General features: G+C 37.9%; 1 non-coding gene across 1 annotated transcript; it reads left to right on the top strand.

The window, feature by feature from the left end:
• The first annotated feature begins 1,748 nt into the window (after nucleotides 1–1,748).
• LOC113948290 lies at nucleotides 1,749–1,851 on the top strand. Its single transcript, XR_003528083.1, has one exon. It is a non-coding gene; the product is annotated as a U6 spliceosomal RNA (small nuclear RNA).
• The last annotated feature ends 17,051 nt before the right edge of the window (nucleotides 1,852–18,902 follow it).

Below are 18,902 nucleotides of genomic sequence, written 5' to 3'. Positions count from 1 at the left end.
TTATTTAAAAAAAAAAAAGTACCAGTAACTGGAATAAAAGACTATAGAGAATTAAACCTAACAGCCCATCTGAATAGTTAGTATCTTCTGCTAAAGCAAAATATTTCAAATGTTGAAACCCTTATGTTTTCTCACCTGAGAAGTTTAAAAAAATTAGTCAAGAAGCTCTCTGGACCACTAGAGCTACTTTTCATTATCAAATCTTGGGAAAGAAAGGATATTTCAAAGAATTGCTGACTTGCCAAAGCAGTTATAGTATTTAAAGAAAATGGCCCAGGAAATGATATATCAGTTATTCTGATAGTAATCTTAGGAGGGAAAAAAAGGAAGCCAGACAAATTCAGCATTCTATCAACAGGGAATTACATATTAAAAATAAAGCTATATTATTCAATGCAGTTTCAGAGAAAGTAGTTCTTGTCAAATTATCTTCTTGAAGGTTTTCTTACAAGATTATAGGTCTGGTTGACAAAGGTAGCTGTGTTGCTGTGGTGTAATTAAATTTCACCAAGGGATTTGACATACTACACATGACATTGCGTTTTATGCATTACATGTAATTAACAGAGCAGAGATTACATGATTTAAAAGTTGCTTGACTGATAGCACTCAAAATGTATACATTAATGGGAAGGTATTAATTATCTGGGCCATTACTAACAAGACACTGAAAGACTCTTGATCCTAAACCATTTTAAACCCTTGTTTGAAAATAATCTGAACACTGGGTGCAGTTTGCAGGGGACACAAAGTTGATGCTGTGAAAAGCAATCAGGAATCAGCTATTACAGAGTGTGCTGAATCACCTGGATAGGTGACCTGAATTCAGTGCAGGAGTTTGAACACCTTGAAATGCCGTCAACAGGTAGCCAAACATTGCAGAGTGCAGGTGCCAGCCCATGCCCCCAGAAGAAATGTTCTGTGCATCTTTGGAAGCATGAAAAACTCACCTGAAATGGATGCAGAGGAGAAGCCTAATCTTTGACGTTAGGCAAAATGACGTAAGGTTGTATGGGTATGAGAGTGGTGCCAGAGTAAGCTCTGGAGAAATGAGTGAAGAAGAATAGGAGTGAGTGGATTATTTGTATCCTACAGGGAGATTTGAGGGGCCAGGGTAGCTGTGGGGAGAGGACGTCAGAGAGGGGGCAGTGAGGTGAGGAAGTGGGCACCGCTGAAATGCAGCTCCTGGTGTCAGCCCACCCCTTCCCCATCCTGCAGATGCCTGACCATGGCTACTCACAACCATCTCTCTTCCCACAGCTGCCCTTAGCTCTTCACCCTGCAACAGCTGGAGCGGGCAAGAGGGTTGGCAGCCACCACTGGGGCATCAGCATTCCCCTCTCTAAGGACCTTTCAAGGAGAAACAAATAATGTGGATCCTGTGGCTAGAGATTAAATGGTACTAGTGGTCCTTTCTGGCTTCAGATACCATGAATCACCCCACACTGCCTGGCTGGGCTTTCCTTCTTGGTTGAAGGTCTACTGGGGAAAAAACAGAACTGATCTCTAATGTCTTGGCAAAACTCAAATGTCCTTGTAGGTCTGATAATCTTTGATTAATTTTGTGTTTCTTTGCCTGTTCAAACAGCATTTGGTGTTTCCCAAGGAAAAAGCATGGAATCACTAAAAGAACATAGGAACGTGTTGCAAATGGGTATGTAGCAGTCCTACTTAATAGTTATTTGCAATGGCCAGTATTTCCATGCTTAAGCTCTCCATGTCAGTGAAAGTCAATAATATCTTATATTTCGCTTGGGCAGCATACATCTTAAAATTGGAATGATACAGAGAAGATTAGTATGGCCCCTGGGCAAGGATGACACACAGATTCATGAAGTGTTACAAAATTTTTTTGAGCCAGCAATGTACCCAGCAGGACTAGGAGAGTGATTGTCCCTCTGTACTAGACAGTGGTGAGGCTGCACCTTAAGTTCTGTGTCCAGTTTTGGGCCCCTCACTACAAGAAGGACATTGAGGTGCTGAAGCAAGTCCAGAGAAGGGCAACAGAGCTGGCAAAGGTTCTAGAGAGTAAGTCCTATGAGGAGTAGCTGAAGGAGCTGGGGTTGTTTAGCCTGGAGAAAAGGAGGCTCAAGGGAGACCTTATCACCCTCCAACTACTGAAAGGCGACTGTAGCAAGATGGGGGTTGGCCACTACTCTTAGGCAACAAGCAACAGGGCAAGAGGAAATGACCTCAGGTTGTACCAGGGGACGTTCAGGTTGGGCATTAGGAATATTTTCTTCACTGAAAGGGCTGTCAAGCATGGGAATGAGCTGCCCAGGGAAGTGGTAGAGTCACCATCCCTGAAGTGTTCAAGAAATGACTGGACATGGCACTTAGTGCCATGGTTTATTTGGTATGGTGGTGTTTGATCAAAGGCTGGACTTGATGATCTCAGATGCCTTTTCCAACCCTAATGATTCTATGATTTTACTATCTATTTAGTTTAACACTTTACGTATCAGGAAAAATTTCAGGTTAGTGCATTCTCTTTAAACATTAAAGTATTTGTCCAACAGCTAATATTGAAAAAACACACCCTGAAATCCAGATCTGAAAGTCTTTAGAGCAGTTTCATTTAGTGCATAGACCAATTAGTTCACTGCTCCATGCTAAACCAAACTCTCAACCTGTTAGTTTTCAAAATCTGAACTTCGACATAATTTTATTAATAACCAGTACCTTTATAATATGCCAAATTAAGCCAAAATCCTTTGTGCAAGGGGCATACTGTTTGGATTTTAAAAATCCACGTGAAACTTGAATTTGTTGGTTAGAATCCAATACTAATTAAAATTTGACAGAATCCAACAGACCTTTGATAATTACATCAAAAGTTCATATTCATTTGATGTGGATTGTCTATATTTCATTGTTACTCTCTTAAAAGGTTATTTATGTACAAAGCGTAAGAAAAGAGTATTAATATTTAAAAAGTGGAACTATAAGGGCAAACACTGATTCAGCATATGTTTTAATTTATTAAATGTTTGCTTTATTCTACTTAAAACCATCACTTGAGACATTATTTTTTGCATAAAAAGAGATCTACAAAGATTCTTAGTAAAATATATTTCTAGTGGAACAAGAAGTTTAGCTTGTTTACTGGAGACTTGATTCAACAACATTTGTTTAACAAGCTGGGCATTAAGGAACCACATCAGTCATATTTTCATTCCAAATTTGCCATTGGTTTACTGAGCAAAGTTCCTCCAGAGGAAAAAATCTGATTTCATAGAAGATCACACACACCGACCCTAACAATCTGAGATGCTGTACTGAAAGTTGTCTGGAAATTCAGCATATTTTATGCAACTAAGTGCAAAGTGCTTTCCTCACAGCTGAGTATATGGAAAGCACAGAAGTATTATAAAAGAGAGAGATTACCAAAGATGTCTAGACACGGAGAAAGTATGACCTCAGTTAGAACACTCTGGTACTTACTTTCCCTTTCTAGAAAGGGAAAGTTCTTCATGATTTCAGTATGCAAGGCAGCAAGGCTTCTGAGCAGTTCGGCAAAAGTCCTCAATGGACTGCAGGTTGGGAAAAATTAAAAAGAAAAGATCTAAATGAAAATCACTGCTGAGAGAAAAATAGGAGGCAGCTACTTTTCATTCCATAGTGCAGACAGTGTTGATTGCATTTTAAAGATATCCATATTAGAAAACAAACACAGCAAAACCACCCGCAAAACTCCACCAACATTGTGGAGTTCCAGTTATTTAGGAAGCATTTAAATGGCAGTTGACTGTGTAGCCTTACTGCAGACTCAATGTATACAGCAAACAGGAACTTTTTCTCAAATATTCTCAGTCCTCTACTTTGCTCTCATGAGACACCACCTGTAGTACTACATCAGATCCAAGGCCCCCACAAAGGAAGGAGGTGTTGGAGCAAGTCCAGAGAAGGGCCACAAATATTAATACAGGGCTAGGGCACCTATCCTGTGAAGACAAACTGAGATACTCGGGGTTGTTCAACCTGGAGAAGAGAAGGCTCAGGGGAGACCTTAGAGTAGCTTTCCAGTACCTAAAGGGGCTACAAGAGAGCTGGAGAGAGACTTTTGACAAGGACATTTAGTGATAGGACAAGGTATAATGGCTTTAAACTGAAAGAATGTAGGTTTAGATTAGACATGAGGAAGAAATTCTTCACTACAAGAGTTGTGAGACACTGGAAGAGATTGACCAGAGAACCTGTGGATGCCCCATCCCTGGAAGTGTTCAAGGCCAGGACTTTGAGAAACCTGACCTAATGCAAGATATCCCTGCCCATGGCAGGAGGGTTGGAATTAGGTGATCCTTAATGTCCCTTCCGACTGAAACCACTCTATGATTCTGTTTTTCCATGATATATAGTTAGCAATTGATTTTTCACTTAATCTTGGATTCAGGGTCCCAGTCTTCCTTTCTTACATATTTAAATCTCTTACTATATTCAATTATTTTATATATTTTAATGGTACTCATTAAAATATTAGCTTATTGTACAGATGTAAAGTAGACCATGATTGTTGCTCTGCTGCTTCAAAGTCTAAGGACGGCATTGAGAGACATCTATTGACAGACACGACACTTGTTTTTGTGTAAGAAATTAACTGCAAACATTCTTTGTTTAATTTATTTCTAAAAAAAGTAATACATTTAGTTTGCTTGCTGATCACTTAACATATGTACCATCTCAGTTCAGTGTATGGCTCCCATCAGTTCCGTTTGTGGTTATGTGTACTGAGCCCACATGCAAAAGGAGTATCCTAAACTGTGAGTTAGCTAATAAGAAATGCAAAATTACTGGCTGACCATCCTTGCAATATATGATGACTGAAACCAAGCAATACAGAAAAGCTCTGTGTGCTTTCTACGTTGCAATCTTGTCTCCTTAAGCTAACCCATCTGCATGAAGCAGTCTGGCTGTAGAAGCTTCGGGTAGCCCTGGGGTTAACTCAGATGGGTGAATTCCCTTGTGCTGCTGCAGAATTGTTCCTGATACCTGACCTGCTCAGTTATCTCTACATTATACACTTACCCACAGTAAACACACCCACAGTGTCAAAGACTGTAGTAGAACCTGTCTTGATTCTACATGGGCAACCATTGTTTTGTTTTTAATCCCACAGTGTTTTTGTTTTGATCACACACCTTGAACTTCTGCAACGAATAGGGGAAGAGGTCTATAAAACTTCGTTTACAATACAGTTCCATTCAATATACCATTGTGAGTCCCAAATTCAGACCGTGTTATGAGTGAGGTAAGGACACTGGTGAGAGAAAAAGTTATTGGATGTATACAGGTAATTAAATCCTGCATAATTGCTTACACAAAGAACTGGTGAAGGCGAGAATGTAGGCTAATGTTCCTTTAATGTGTTATCTTCAAATGTAGTGCCTTGGGGGGTTGTGTGTGTCTATATAAACAAAGCAACAGCCAGAAATCCCAAAGTATGGACAATACTGAACTCCTTAAGGTGGCAAAAGGCAAGTAGTAAAATTTGTTTTCATGATGTGTGATTACCAGGAGCCACAGCAGATTTCAGCAGGGGAAACCTACCAGAGAAGTCCTCTTGGCTGCAGATTAGAAGATCTCTAAGAAGCTCTCTAGGAGTAGAGAAGGGTTATTAGAAAGAGATCACTTCCAGGCTGTGACAAACTTCTTGGCACAACCTAAAGTTAGCTTTTCAGAGGTTTACAACTAGTTTGATAAGATTTTCAGAAGAATATCATTAAGCACTTCTTCAGCAGTGAGGCTGAGCTTTTCTTAATCAGCAGGTTCTTGAACCAGATTTTGAATGTGCCAAAATGTAACAGAGTACCTGGTAGTTTGCACTCTAATAATCAGCAAAACAATATAACCTCTTAATCATCGTCCCAAAGATGGATTAAGTTTTCCAGGAAAAAAACTTCATGTGCATGTCAGACATCTGAAATGAAAAACTACACCCTAAAAGCTACAAAGCTATCTGAAAGCAAGCAACTCAGAATGCTTATCATCCAACACAGCAAAATAACCTTATTGGAAAGCCAGTTCAGTGAAACTGTATTTTTCTTTAGTGTAAGGCAACAATTTTGATGACAATCTAGTCAGGAAAATGTCTCATCTCAGGATACTAACCAGTATCTGGGAAAGAAAAAAAATATTAAATCCCCCTTCTTAGAGCGAGCCATAGTTATGTGAGTCTTACATTTTCATTGGGTAAGGTTTTCTGTAGAGGGGTTTGCAATTATATTTTTAAAACTAAATTTCACCTCAACATGTAAAGGAGCATTTAAAGGGCAGTTTTAAAAACTCAAGAAGATCAATGCCTAGCCTCTTGAACTGGGAAACATTTAAAAACTAACTACTGATGATTCTGCCCATGCAAGCTCATGTAACTCATTTATTTGTTGCTACACAAAAGAGAACTGATGAGAACAACAAAGGTTTAAAATACAGTTCTCAATAAATAGAAATGAGAGAAGGTATTAATATCTCCCTCAAATATGTATATTTACCTTTAATATTAGTGTTCTTTATCTTTAATATTAGTGTGATTTCCATTTGTGCATGATAAAAGGATCAACATTCGAATTCTAAGGGTTAAATCTTGACATGGTTTCTCTTCTTATGCTCACAAATAACTGTGGCAACAGTTTTGTAAAGCATGTTATTTGATAACACACAGACATTTAACTATCAGATTAACAGGTACATTGATGTATGTAGATGTTGACATATCCACATTTGCACCCATAATTACTTGCAGATGTGGACTAGGGGCACAAAAATGGCCATATTTTAGATACTACTCCTCAAATCTACAGCATATTTTTATTCTAAAGCAATTTTTTCATGAGATTTTTTAAAACACTCAGATTCCAGTTAGGTTTGTGGCCCTAAATCAGGCAGGTGCTTTTTTAAATTTCACCTTGAAAGCACATTTGGAGTTGTCACATTTTGAACACACGGAAGAATTCCATTTGCCTTTTCAAATTAACAGTCTCAGCCTTTGACTTTTTTAGCTACAGGAAGGTTATTTTAAGACATTTCCTCCTGCACTTAGAGGTTTTTCTCTCTTACTTTGCCCCCCTTGGAGCTCTTCAGCTCTTCTGTCTAATCACAGAATGTTCTTCATGGTGCTCCAGTGGCATACAAAGCAAGAACAAGTAAACAAAAGCTGTTTGGGTGCATCATCATGTTTCTTATAAATCAGGGAGAAAAAACAGAGAAGTAGCTCATTTATTTTACTACACTGAGAAACCCAAGAATCAGGAGATAAGCGGGAAGGTAAAAATCCTCCAAAATCTATCCTACAAATTAGGATCAAAGTGAAGGTCCACAGTGGAGAAGACAATAGAGTAATAATGGTGACAGTGCTTACAACTGCTGCAACGTTTTTGCTACGGTGCTGAACTATATTAAATGCCAAGACAATGGTGATTTCATGGCCCCGTGGAATGGCAAAGAGACATTCTACAATTATAAATAAATCTGCTTATTCATACGATGGTAGTCTATTCTACCTCTATCAGATACTTCTGACTGTTAGAGAGTCAGTATAATTACTGCTGTTTAAGAGACGAGGTGCCTAAAAGCCTTCATCATGCCTCTGAGAATACGTCAGCTTTCACTTTTCTGCTTTACTAGAAGCATCACTGGAAATCTCAGGAGTTCCTTGGGAAAGCCAAGAGCGGCTGCCGGTTTCCACCAGGTAAGGAGACTTCTGTGTACAGATGCCAGGTGAAAGAAACAAATATTCAGTGATAACTCCTAAATGTGTCTCAGACTATCTACTGTAATTTCTGTCCTGCATTCTTTCATCCATTCTGCTTACCTTATGACAACAAACCCAAATGGATTTGGTCTGCACCTAATCAGCCACCAAATGATAGAACCTAACACAACTGTATGGGCCACAGGTTAACTCAGAAAGTTGTTTTCCTAAAGGTGCCACATAAATTGGATGCAATACAACAGATGACACTAAAGGACACTGGTGTCATTGTTCATCCCCAGCCTTCCCATCATCACTGCACTGAAATGTCTGAGACCCTGATTTCTTTTTTGTATTATGGTGTAAAGTTAGGGGAAATTTTCATAGCAAATGAATATGGAATCATGATATGAGGCAGTTTGGCATAATGTCAATGCTTATTATGTAAGACATAGCTTCAGGTCATAAGATTTTCTTCTATTGTGCAGGCTGACAAGATCCTAGAAGTGCCGCAGAAGAAACACATAAAGGAAATTCATCTCTGTTTTTTACCTGCCAATCAAAGTTAGGATAACGTTCTCAACAGCAGCTGAGTGTCTGTGCTGCAACACTTGTGTTGCAGTCAGAATCAAAGTAGAAAACGTTTTTGACCGACAGTGGTCTAAGAAGATATTAAAGCCAAATGGACCCTGGAACTGACCTAAAACAGCCACTGAAACCTTCTCTCCTTTGCACAGGTGGCAGATGACATTCTTTATGGCCCATTCAGTACAACAAATAGAAAGAAGAGAGACATAAAAAGCTAAAAATTAAAACCAAAATACTTTAGCACTGAGGGGAAAGATAAAAGCAAAAGAAAGCAAAGTGCAAATGTTAGATATTAGTCATATTTCTTGCCACACTGTTGAATATGTTGAGATATTATGGTGATAACTGCAGTAAAAGAATCCATCAGAGCAAGGGTGGACTTGTCCATGCAATTTTGGTGTTTCTACGTTCAACCTTCTCAACATGTAATGCAGTTGCACCTTCCACCATTGCAATTAGTTATTTCATAGGTATGTTATGAAACTAACAAATGCTTATACATTATTTTGTGTTCCTCAGAAAGAGGGAGGATTTTGTGGTACAATCATTACAGAAGAAATTAAATGTTCTAGAGCTAAAAATACTAAAGAACAGCACCTTCAATGGAACATAGATATACAAGGACACACAGTCTTAAAAAAAAAAAGAAGGTTGGAGCTCTAAATGCAGTGTGTGAAGCTGAAGAAATACAAAGAGCATAGCAATATAATAACTTTTTTGGGTCAGGATCATTTTGTGGAAGGATGGCAAGCTAAATTTTCTAGAATCAGAAAATAACATAAAAACAGAACCTAGCTGAAATGCTTTCTATTATATGTGTTAAGATTTTGTATAAAAGCTGGTCATAAAAAACAAACATAAATCAAGCAAATAGAAACTGATGCCACTTAAGATAAAGTGATAAAAAATCAGATGTTCAACTAAGTATTTACAATTTGAAAGGGCAAGCTTTGATGAACTAATGAAAATGTTTAATAAAGTCCGTTAAGATGAGAATCCCAAGGGATTTGGTCATCGAAGAAGCCTGGAAATTCAGAGACAAAAATATTGAATGTTACAGAACATTTTACCTCAAACTAGAGGAAATTACGAAAGAACTCTCAATGACCTTAAAGGTATAACCACCCCAAGAAGGCTGTTAGGAATAAGTAGGAGAAACCTAAATAAAAGATTTGTCAGGAAAAAAAGCTATGAATCTAGAAATGAAAGATGAAACTTTAAATTGTCAAACTAGAATCTAAGTTTGGCCTTGAAGAAGATGTTGAACCATATGGTATTTCCTTTTTGAGCTTTATAAATTGAAACTAAAAGGCACAAGGGAAGAAGTAAGGCAGCTTTGCAGTCAAGGTAAAAGAGAGATTAAAGATAATCTAGGTGTGGCCAAAAATGAAACAAATTTTGCCTCAGGTTTCAAAAAGGACAATTATGTTGATCTGGGAGGAAAAGCAGAATGTTTCATGGCAGCTTTCATTTACACACCCTTGTTATCTCAACTGTGGTGGAAACAGAAGTCATGAGGCTTAATGCACTCAAGTCAGGAGGATTAGGTGGTCTCCCCTTCAGGATTTATGAGAACACACCTTTCAAATCAGACGCCAAATACTGTGCCTACGGTTAAATGGAGAGAAACTAATCAGGCATCTGTAAGCCTATAACTCTGTACATTGCTTTAGGACAGATTTTGAAGGAAAAGATATTTAAAGACAATTTAATAGGATGTAAAACAACAGGGATTTAATCAAATGTAGATCACCCTAGACAAAGTTTCTAGACAAAGGAAGTGCACTGGATTTCATATATCAAGACTTCAGGAAATGGTGCCAACTATGAAGCTTGTAATTTCAAATCAAAGAAAGGAATGAGGAGTCTGGGATGTCGAGTATGAAACCGTTAAGCAATATTGGTGAAGAAACTGGAGATTAGTTACTGGTAATGTTCTTCAAGACTCAGTATTGAAACAGGTGAAGATTAGTATTTTCATATCTCATTTTTACTCAGGAAGCAAGACAGTGAAATACCCATTTGCTTATACTTCTCAACTTGATACTTTTATCGGTAGAGGACAACTAGGATATCATATAAAAGAGCAGCATATTCTCGAGGAGTGACGAGATAGCAGCTCATGACAGAAAGTTCTACTCTAAAATGAGAGCTCTAGCTGAGAAAGATGTAAAAGGCTCTGAATGGATCAGCTAATTGCGGTGAAGACTTCCACAGTTTATGGTCGAATTAGATTTATTTCTAGAACAGCCTGGGCACTCTATGAGGTCTTGCAATACTTTCAAACGTCTTGTTATACATGTTCAAGAATTATTAATTAAAACTTAACTGCAGAGAAGAGGTACTAAAAGATCATGATGGTAGTACCCATGCTGACTGAAAAAGCACCTCCAGGTTAGGAGAAATAAGACTGAAATGTGATGCACTTTATATCTGTGAGTACAGATAGGTTAAACATTAGGAAGTACTAGGTTCTTAAGGATAGTGGTTTTGATGAAAGTTGACACAATGGAAATAAACTGATGAAGAACAAATTTTGCCTGAACTTAACAGCAGGTTTCTAATAACAAAGAAAAAAAACCTACTAACTTTTTATTTTAAGCAAGAATTTCAACATTCTTATGCAATAAATTCTTTGACCAACAATTGTAATGACTGAACTCCATAATTCTTGCTGCTTCTGTTTTCCTAAATGATCATAAATATCTTAACTATTATAATTCACAGGTCTGAAAGCCTAGTATCACCTAGTTCAAACCCAAGAAGCACACATTTCTTGTATACACACCTACCCATCTGGAGGCTTTTACATCAAAAATCCTTATCATGAGAACTATGTCTGGTGCAGTGAAAACACTGTAACTTTATTTCATTTACCTTCTTTCTGGCTGAACATCACACTGAGGAACTACTTATATGACTTTTATTAATGTATGTCTTCTAAATCTTTAAACCTAAAGTTCACATCATTATCTAAAAATCATCAGATTTGTGCAGAATTTTCACACGTTGAAACTCTATAAATGTAAACTTTCAGGAAGAAGGACCTGGGATTTGCTCAGAATGTCTGGAAAACTAAACAAAGTAACACACATTTCAACTCACTTCAGTAAGCTCACTCACATGTAAGTCTTCTTTCTCCAACTAGCTTCTTAGCCCAGCCTGCCTCTTCCCCAAACCGTCTGACACTTTTCCACATTTTACACCACACATCCCTCTAGGTTTATTTTCCCCCAAAGCCAATTAATAACATCTGCTTGTCACTGCTCTGCAGAGTCCCTGCAGCTTCCCTGCACCCTGAATTTTGTAGGTGGGTCAAGGACTTTCTAGATTTATTTCCTCTGTCAGAAAGCAAGATTATAACAGATATTTAGGTCAAATCTTATGTTATATTAGTATAACTTGCTGACATAGTACTGCATACAGACAGGCTTCTGCAATTTTAAAAGGAAATAGCCTGGAAACTATTATAAAATGGAAAAATCTCAACTTCATCTTCCTTGAAATTCATGACAATAGACTTCACCATTTCTAGAATAATATCTCCTATATATCGTGGCTTAAATAGATCATTCCAAATTTCAATATTCTCTGTTCTCAGTCACCTATTCAGTCTCATTTCTATACTATACTTGGAATTTTATCTTCTGTCCTTTTCTACAGTCTTACAAATGCAAACAAATTGTAGAAATTAGCAGATTTAATTATCAGAAAAAAAATTATGATATTTCCTTAAAAAACCCCTCTTAATAGTGGTGAAAACTTTGTATGTAAACTTAACCCTCCTCACAAACCAAAACTAAAACTAAAAAAAACTAAACCAAAATAGAAAAAAAAAAGAAGACAATTTTCTCAAGTTAAAAATGTTTATTCTTCATTAACTCTGTGTTGAAAAAGTCCAATTTCTTTATTTGATATGATATGATACTTGGAAGAACTTGGAAGTTATAGTGTTCTCTATCTAGAAATAAAAATGTAGTTAATGATATTACATGTGCACTATCAGTTGTGTGTTTTGGAGCTGCACCTTCTTTTAAAAATTATTTTGGTCACTCTTTTCCAATTTCTGTCCAGGGAAAGCCAGACATAGTGTGTCAGACTGGTGAAAATCACACTGGCTACTGAGAAAGAAAAAATTCCAGTCACAAAATTAAACTGGCTGAAGGAGTCAAAAGGGAGAAGTGGTGTGGCAGTGAGGTCCATCAGTGGCAGAAACCGTGAGAGGGAGACATGGAGAGCTGACCTGACCACCTTGCTCAGCAGTCTGAGGAAACCATTATGCTCTGGCTAAAGAGACATAAGTATGAGGAGGTGAAGAAATCCCAACACAAAAAATGAAGTAAAGAAAGTTAGCAAAGCTGAGGGTAAAAAACTCCCCAGATCTGTAATATCATCTGTCTGTTAACAGCTGAAGCACTCCCCAAGCGCAGTGGCAGTGATAACTGGCTAGCCTTTCAGAAGTGAAGGTTGTCTTCCTCAGGAATAGGAAGGAATTGAGAAAGAATTGTTTTCTTTCTTGTCGGCTCTGTTGTCCATTTTCTTTTTGCTTTATGGGCCTTAAATTTTTCTTATTCCATTTCAGTCCCTTCTCTTTTAAGTTCTCCCTCTTCTAGGTACAAGGATGAGTGAAAAAGAATCACTGAAACAAGGATACCGAGCAGATGGGATGTTGACAGTTTGGAAATTATTAAAAAAGTTCTTTTTGCTATAGCCAGATATAGAGCTATAAAATCTGGTGTTGTCAGATGTGATTTTTTAACTTTGAAAAAGTTTGTTTACAGTTGTCCTCAAATCTTCATGCTTAGAAAAACTAACTCCAGTCAGTGAGTAAAAATAATGATTTATCCATGACCTAATCAGCAATATTTACCCACCTCTACTAAGCAATCTGAACTGCACAAAAGCTGTATGGATGTGGAAATGAAAACACCAAAGTCTGGATGTCTGTTCATGGTCTAAATTCAGACGCACTCTTAAGAATTCTGTAGGGTCACAACTGGTAAGCATGCATGTTTCATCAGCTGCAGAATGGGGATGGAGCACTCTAAAGGATTACTAGTTTTGTGTGCTACTTTGACAGAACAATTGTTATACGTGTCAATCAGTAATCCGGTGGTGTTTTATAGGCAATCAGTTTTGTGATATTTATTCATTTCCTCCATCCCCTGTCTAAGCAGCTTAGGGAATTTCAGTGGAAAAAAATGAGAAAACTATGAAAAATGCATAGTTAAGCATTCAGTCACGAAACATTGAAGTAAAGGTTTAAACAACCTAAATAAAACTAATATGTATTCTTGGCATATGGATCAAGTCCAAATCTGAGACAACATATTTCATTTCACCGCACAACAGTACAAATCTAGTTTCAAGGAACAATATCTGTAAGAAATAGCTGCTGTCATAATTTCTTGGAGTTGTCCTTTCTTAAAAAAAAATGTTCTAATTAATAAATATAGTGGAAAGTGTTGGTTCTATGAAGTTTCTCTCAAAAGAAAACATTTAAAACCAAATATAATGCTAGGAAAAATTGGCATGCATTAATGAAGCTTGCTGTGTAGTGATGAAATGACCATTTCCACCCCATTTCCAAGAAGAGGGAGTCTGGTTTACCAAACTATCTAGGTCTACATCCTTGCCACCAAAAATATTACAGCAAGATGGCTGGCATTTTTCTGTCCAGACCTGGGTGGGTTTGATGGTCATAGAAGATTCATAAGAAAGTATTCTCTAATCTGTTGTTGCCCTCACATCAGCCTTCATAGTCACCCCATACATCAGAGGAAAGGCAGAGGAAATGGTTATTCTGCCCAGCGTGGGTTGCTGTTGAATAGCTCAGCGAGGTGTCCAAACCAGACCTATGAACTGAGATGGCCTAATGTGCCCTGTGAGGCCATGGATCATTTCTACTGCATAAGACCTCCACTGCTGCATTTCTTTCAGCTTTGCCATGTTAATCTAGGAGTAAACTAAATCACCTGAAAATAATTCAGGCATTGATGTATGCAGCTTGCTCATGGGCTGAGAAGCAACAAGGGCACTACTCTGTTCTCTCGTTAAATCTCCTTTAAATCACCTCAATTATTAAAAAAGAATCACAACAGTGAGCTAATATAATTTGAATAGTTTGGCTTTTCTGTTGAATAAAATGACTATGCACATACAGAGATGTACAAATATATACACCTATGCAAATTCAGAGAGAAGCTGACACATCCTTTTGCCTTTTGTGAGAGAATCATTAAGTTTTCTGTGCAGACACTTCTGTTTTAAATCACGAAGCTAGCAGCAGAACTACTTGGCTTTTACGAAATCTTGCTTCAGCCCTCAACTTTCAAATAAAACACTAATTGCTGATGCTTTCAGTACAGAATCACTTTATTAATCCCAGATACTACTCCCATATATGAATGCATTATGCCTCAGTTCTGGAATTCATTAATTGACCTAGTTAATTTGATCCCCAAACGCATAATTAGGAATGTGTAAAATAGGTTGAAAAAATATATTGCAAGCAGAAGCTACCTAAACAGTGAGTATATAAACCTTCAGTAAGACTTGTTCCTGAGGTTTTTCTTTTTATCTTTAAAAGGCTTTAGAAAGTTTGTACTAAAAAGAAGTCAGGGAGAGGGAAATGTGTGAAAACCAAGGAGAGCAGACAACCTTTGATGCCAAGTTAATTTCATTTATCCATGGGACCTAATCTAATTCAAAAACTCCACTGATATCTATCAGAAAAGCATGTGTAGCAAAACATGCTGCAGTCAGGGAGAGAAAAAAAAAGTTCCTAAAAATGCACCCAAAAAAGGCCTGAAGTTGGCTCTTTATAATCCCAAATTGCACTTTAAGGTGTCACAGCTTTGTCTTGTATACCGAGTGGGGTACCTGTTAAGAGAGGAAGATCTTCCACCTCGGAGGAGAGCAGACATCCTTAGCGTATGCAGCACCCAGAGGAAAAAGACGTTTGAGAAGGTGAACCACTGAATATGTATATGTTTTAATAAAACGTTTCATTTGGAAAGTTTTTGCAGCATTCACACAGATTGAGTTTTAGGGAGGAAGTGACTCTGCAATCAGTGCCTGGCCTGCTCTACTGTCAGAGGAAATAAGTGAAACTAAAATGAAGTGATAATATACTGTAGGAAATTTAAGAGAAAGAAAGACAGAGGAAAAATGGCAATCTGGGACCATACAGCTGATCCCCAAAATAGACACAATGACCAGCGCCAAACTAGCTGCCAAACCCAGTAGAATGTAAAATTACCTAATACCTATGTCATGTTTACTTTATATTTACATTGGGGAACGGGCTCCCCAACAGACACAATACTCAACAGTATTTTTGTTCACTGTCACTATAATTATCCACCATCTGCTCTGCCAAATTTCCTTTCTGTTCTTTTTTGTGCATTCATCAGCACAGTAGTAAGTAACTACCTTAATGACTGCAGCATATTGCCTCTGGATTAGCAGCAGATATTGTACTGCTCCTGACTTATGGACAGAGCTGTAAGTAGGAGACCTGGCAGGGGGTTCCATTTAAAATCTGTTCCCCTTTACAAAAAGAAACACAGTAACTAGGAAATTTTTGTCCCAACTCACTAGCAGGGATGTGATCTATGGTTTGGTTAAAAAAAAAAAAAAAAAAAAGAAAAAAAGAAAGTACCTCCATCTGTGAAATTCAGTGAAGTACCTGCCAGCTCCACAGAGATGGCTGAATTCTGACAAGATGTCTTAGTGTGATGGGTAGCCTGAAATACTGGCAGAGAGCTCTGCTTACTTTGCTCGAAACCGCAGATAGAGAAACCACAGCTTTGAGAAAAGGGCAGCTTTTGAAAAGGACACGTGTTTGCTGAGTGAACCTTGCGGGTTAATACGGTGACCCGCAAGCACAAGAAGGTCTTTTTGTCTATGTAGTGTGTGGGTATATGTAGCAGTGGGTAATCCAATCCTGGCACATCTTTACTTATTCTTTGCTTGAAGCAAGTTCTCCAAAACTTATCTCAGTGCTCTTTTTTTGTGTGCTGAGCAGACTTTTTGTTGCTGAGCTTGGTCAAGTAGTGAAAAGGTAGGCAGGGGTGTCTTTTTCTTTCTAAAAAACTAAAACAACCAAAACACCCTTTTTAAACATCTAAAAAAAACAAAACACCCTTTTTAAACATCTTGCACTAAGATAGGGGAAGGCAGAGGATGGGAAGAAGCTGAACAAATGAACAGAAAAAGAAAAAAAATTACAAAGTGGAAGAGCCAAAGGAAATTTGGACTGGAAAGCTTCCTTAGGAGTATGATGGAATAAGGAAATATAGCAGAAAAAAAAAAATATAAATTTAAAATATATTATGGAAAGTTTCCTACTAAAAACACATTCAAAAACACTTACTTCTGATTCACAAAGAGAGGAAAAATGAAGTGATCTTAAGCTTCAGGGATCCTAGGATGGAGTGCTGCCAGGCTGTTTGAATACATGCAGCTTCAATGCAGCCCAGACAGGCAATGGACTAAAAGGCTTAGGAGCCTCATTTGGTTCCCACTAAATTCAATAGAAAATTTGGACTTTGAAACAGGCATGAAGTGAGCACTGTATGTAACAATCAAGGACAGCAGTAGTTAGCAATGGTGTGAGAGCTTTGTTAATATGCCAGTGCCTGGATCTGTCAGTGAGATGTGCATTCCTCCTAGATAACTGTCCCTGGGGCTCATTCCACCAACCCATGGAAATAAAATCCACAGTAAAAGAAGGACCAGAACCCAGAGCTTGTGACTATCAGCATGAAATAAACTGGTGCCATAGTGACACTTTCTTAGGCTTTCACAGCCCAGAGCTGTGACCTGACTACATCAGCACTAATAGGGAAAGAAAAACCAGAGAGGACTTCCGCTCTTCTACAACTGTGCTAATACATGCTGATTTGGAAAGTACAACATGTTTCTTGATTTTAGCTGCAGAATAATTCCAAGTTCATGCCAATCTACTCAGTAAGTCTATGGCTTGGCTGCAAGCGTTTCTCAAGTTTTAAAATGTCCATTTATTGTAAACATGTAAGAAGCGAACTGGCACCGGCCTGTAAGGACTGCAGAGTTTTCCAGGCAGTCTGCTTCACATATTACATATTTAAATCACATATTACATATTTAAATCACATATTACGAAATGTAAAAGCAAACATTGCTACAGGATTATTATCCAAGAATTAGTCTTCTCTGTACAGTAGCTTTTGGGGAGCATTTAAGATTGTGTGTTTTCTCCCATTACCAGTGACAGGAAGTTGTATGCTACTACTTTTTTTCTCTTGAAAGACACCCTTTGATATATTTGGTGCTTACATATACATATATATATATATATATATATGCTTATTTTTTTGTTTTCATGCAGTATGAAAGGAATTGTGCTATTATAAACTATAAAATATGGTCATTGGCTAAACCTCCAAAATTAGAATGTCTCAGGAGTTGAGACACCCAGCCCCGAGATTCCTTCTAGGGGATCTAATTTCATAGTGAGGCGCATTAACCGGACAACTGCAAATGGAGAAAACTATTGATCATATGGGTAAGACAAAAAGTCTAGAGAGGTGAAACGCATACTCTCTGAGTTATCACAGCAGGAGGTAAAGCTCATACTGACGTTGTGACCAAGTCTAAGTGGCACAGCTCAGAAGTATGTGGTGTCAGCTCATGGAAATGCACTGGGAGGAGGTTCAAGGAGGAAGTCTTGCAAAAAGCAGGTCCCTTAGCATTAAGAGCTTTTAAAACCAGCAGGGACTGTTTAAAATAAATCCTCTAGTTTATAGGCAGTGAACATGAAGGTCTCAGGCGGGTGTAATATGAGCATGGCTGCTCAATCCTGGGAGTGAACATGATGCAGCATTCAGGACTAGATGTAGTTTTGATGTTTTTCTCAGAGTTAGTGTTGGAAGCAGCAATTTACTTTCTCCAGAGAGAGAAGTGGAAGGCATTTTAGCAGCCTGAATATATTTGTGCACAGGGCCAACAAAAATGGCAGGATAGATTTGGAAAGTCCTCATGGAGTTGTTTTTATGCACACAGAACAGCAGCATTTAGGTCCATATCATAAAGGAATAATGAATGGTTTTTTGGAGCGTACGACTACAGAGAAGAGAGATAGTAGCACTCTTGTGGGTCCTATGTCCTTGTAGATGTAACTTGAAAACTTGAATGATTAATGTCACCTTCAGCTATCTTAAAGCAAACCCACAAAGCCTAAGACAGTCCTCCTTTTTAATGACTTTCTGAACTTCAGCAGGGTCATATTCACTTTGACAGCAGGAAATTGTTACACAGGTATATTTCTGAATTTTCCTAGTATCAACACTTATGTGTATAGTTGAGAAAGAGATTCTATTTACACTTCTTGAAAAAAGAGCACATTATCAAAATTTCTTTTTAGTACAACTGCTCAGGAACAGCTTTGACAAGATATTCAGGAATTTAGAACTTGTAGCAGGGTCTGCAGAAGCACTCCAATTAGAAAGGCCTTGTGCCTCATTAACAACTCATCCTTCAAATTATTGCAAATATTACTCTATGTCATGGAAACTGGGGTACTGAAGAGGGGTCAGAGTGTACACCCATAGTCATAGTTCATCACAGGTCTAATCCTCTTCTT

This window comes from Corapipo altera, unplaced genomic scaffold, assembly GCF_003945725.1.
Source record: "Corapipo altera isolate COAL_440 unplaced genomic scaffold, ASM394572v1 51, whole genome shotgun sequence".
NCBI lineage: Eukaryota > Metazoa > Chordata > Aves > Passeriformes > Pipridae > Corapipo > Corapipo altera.
This window is presented reverse-complemented; position numbering and strand designations above follow the sequence as displayed.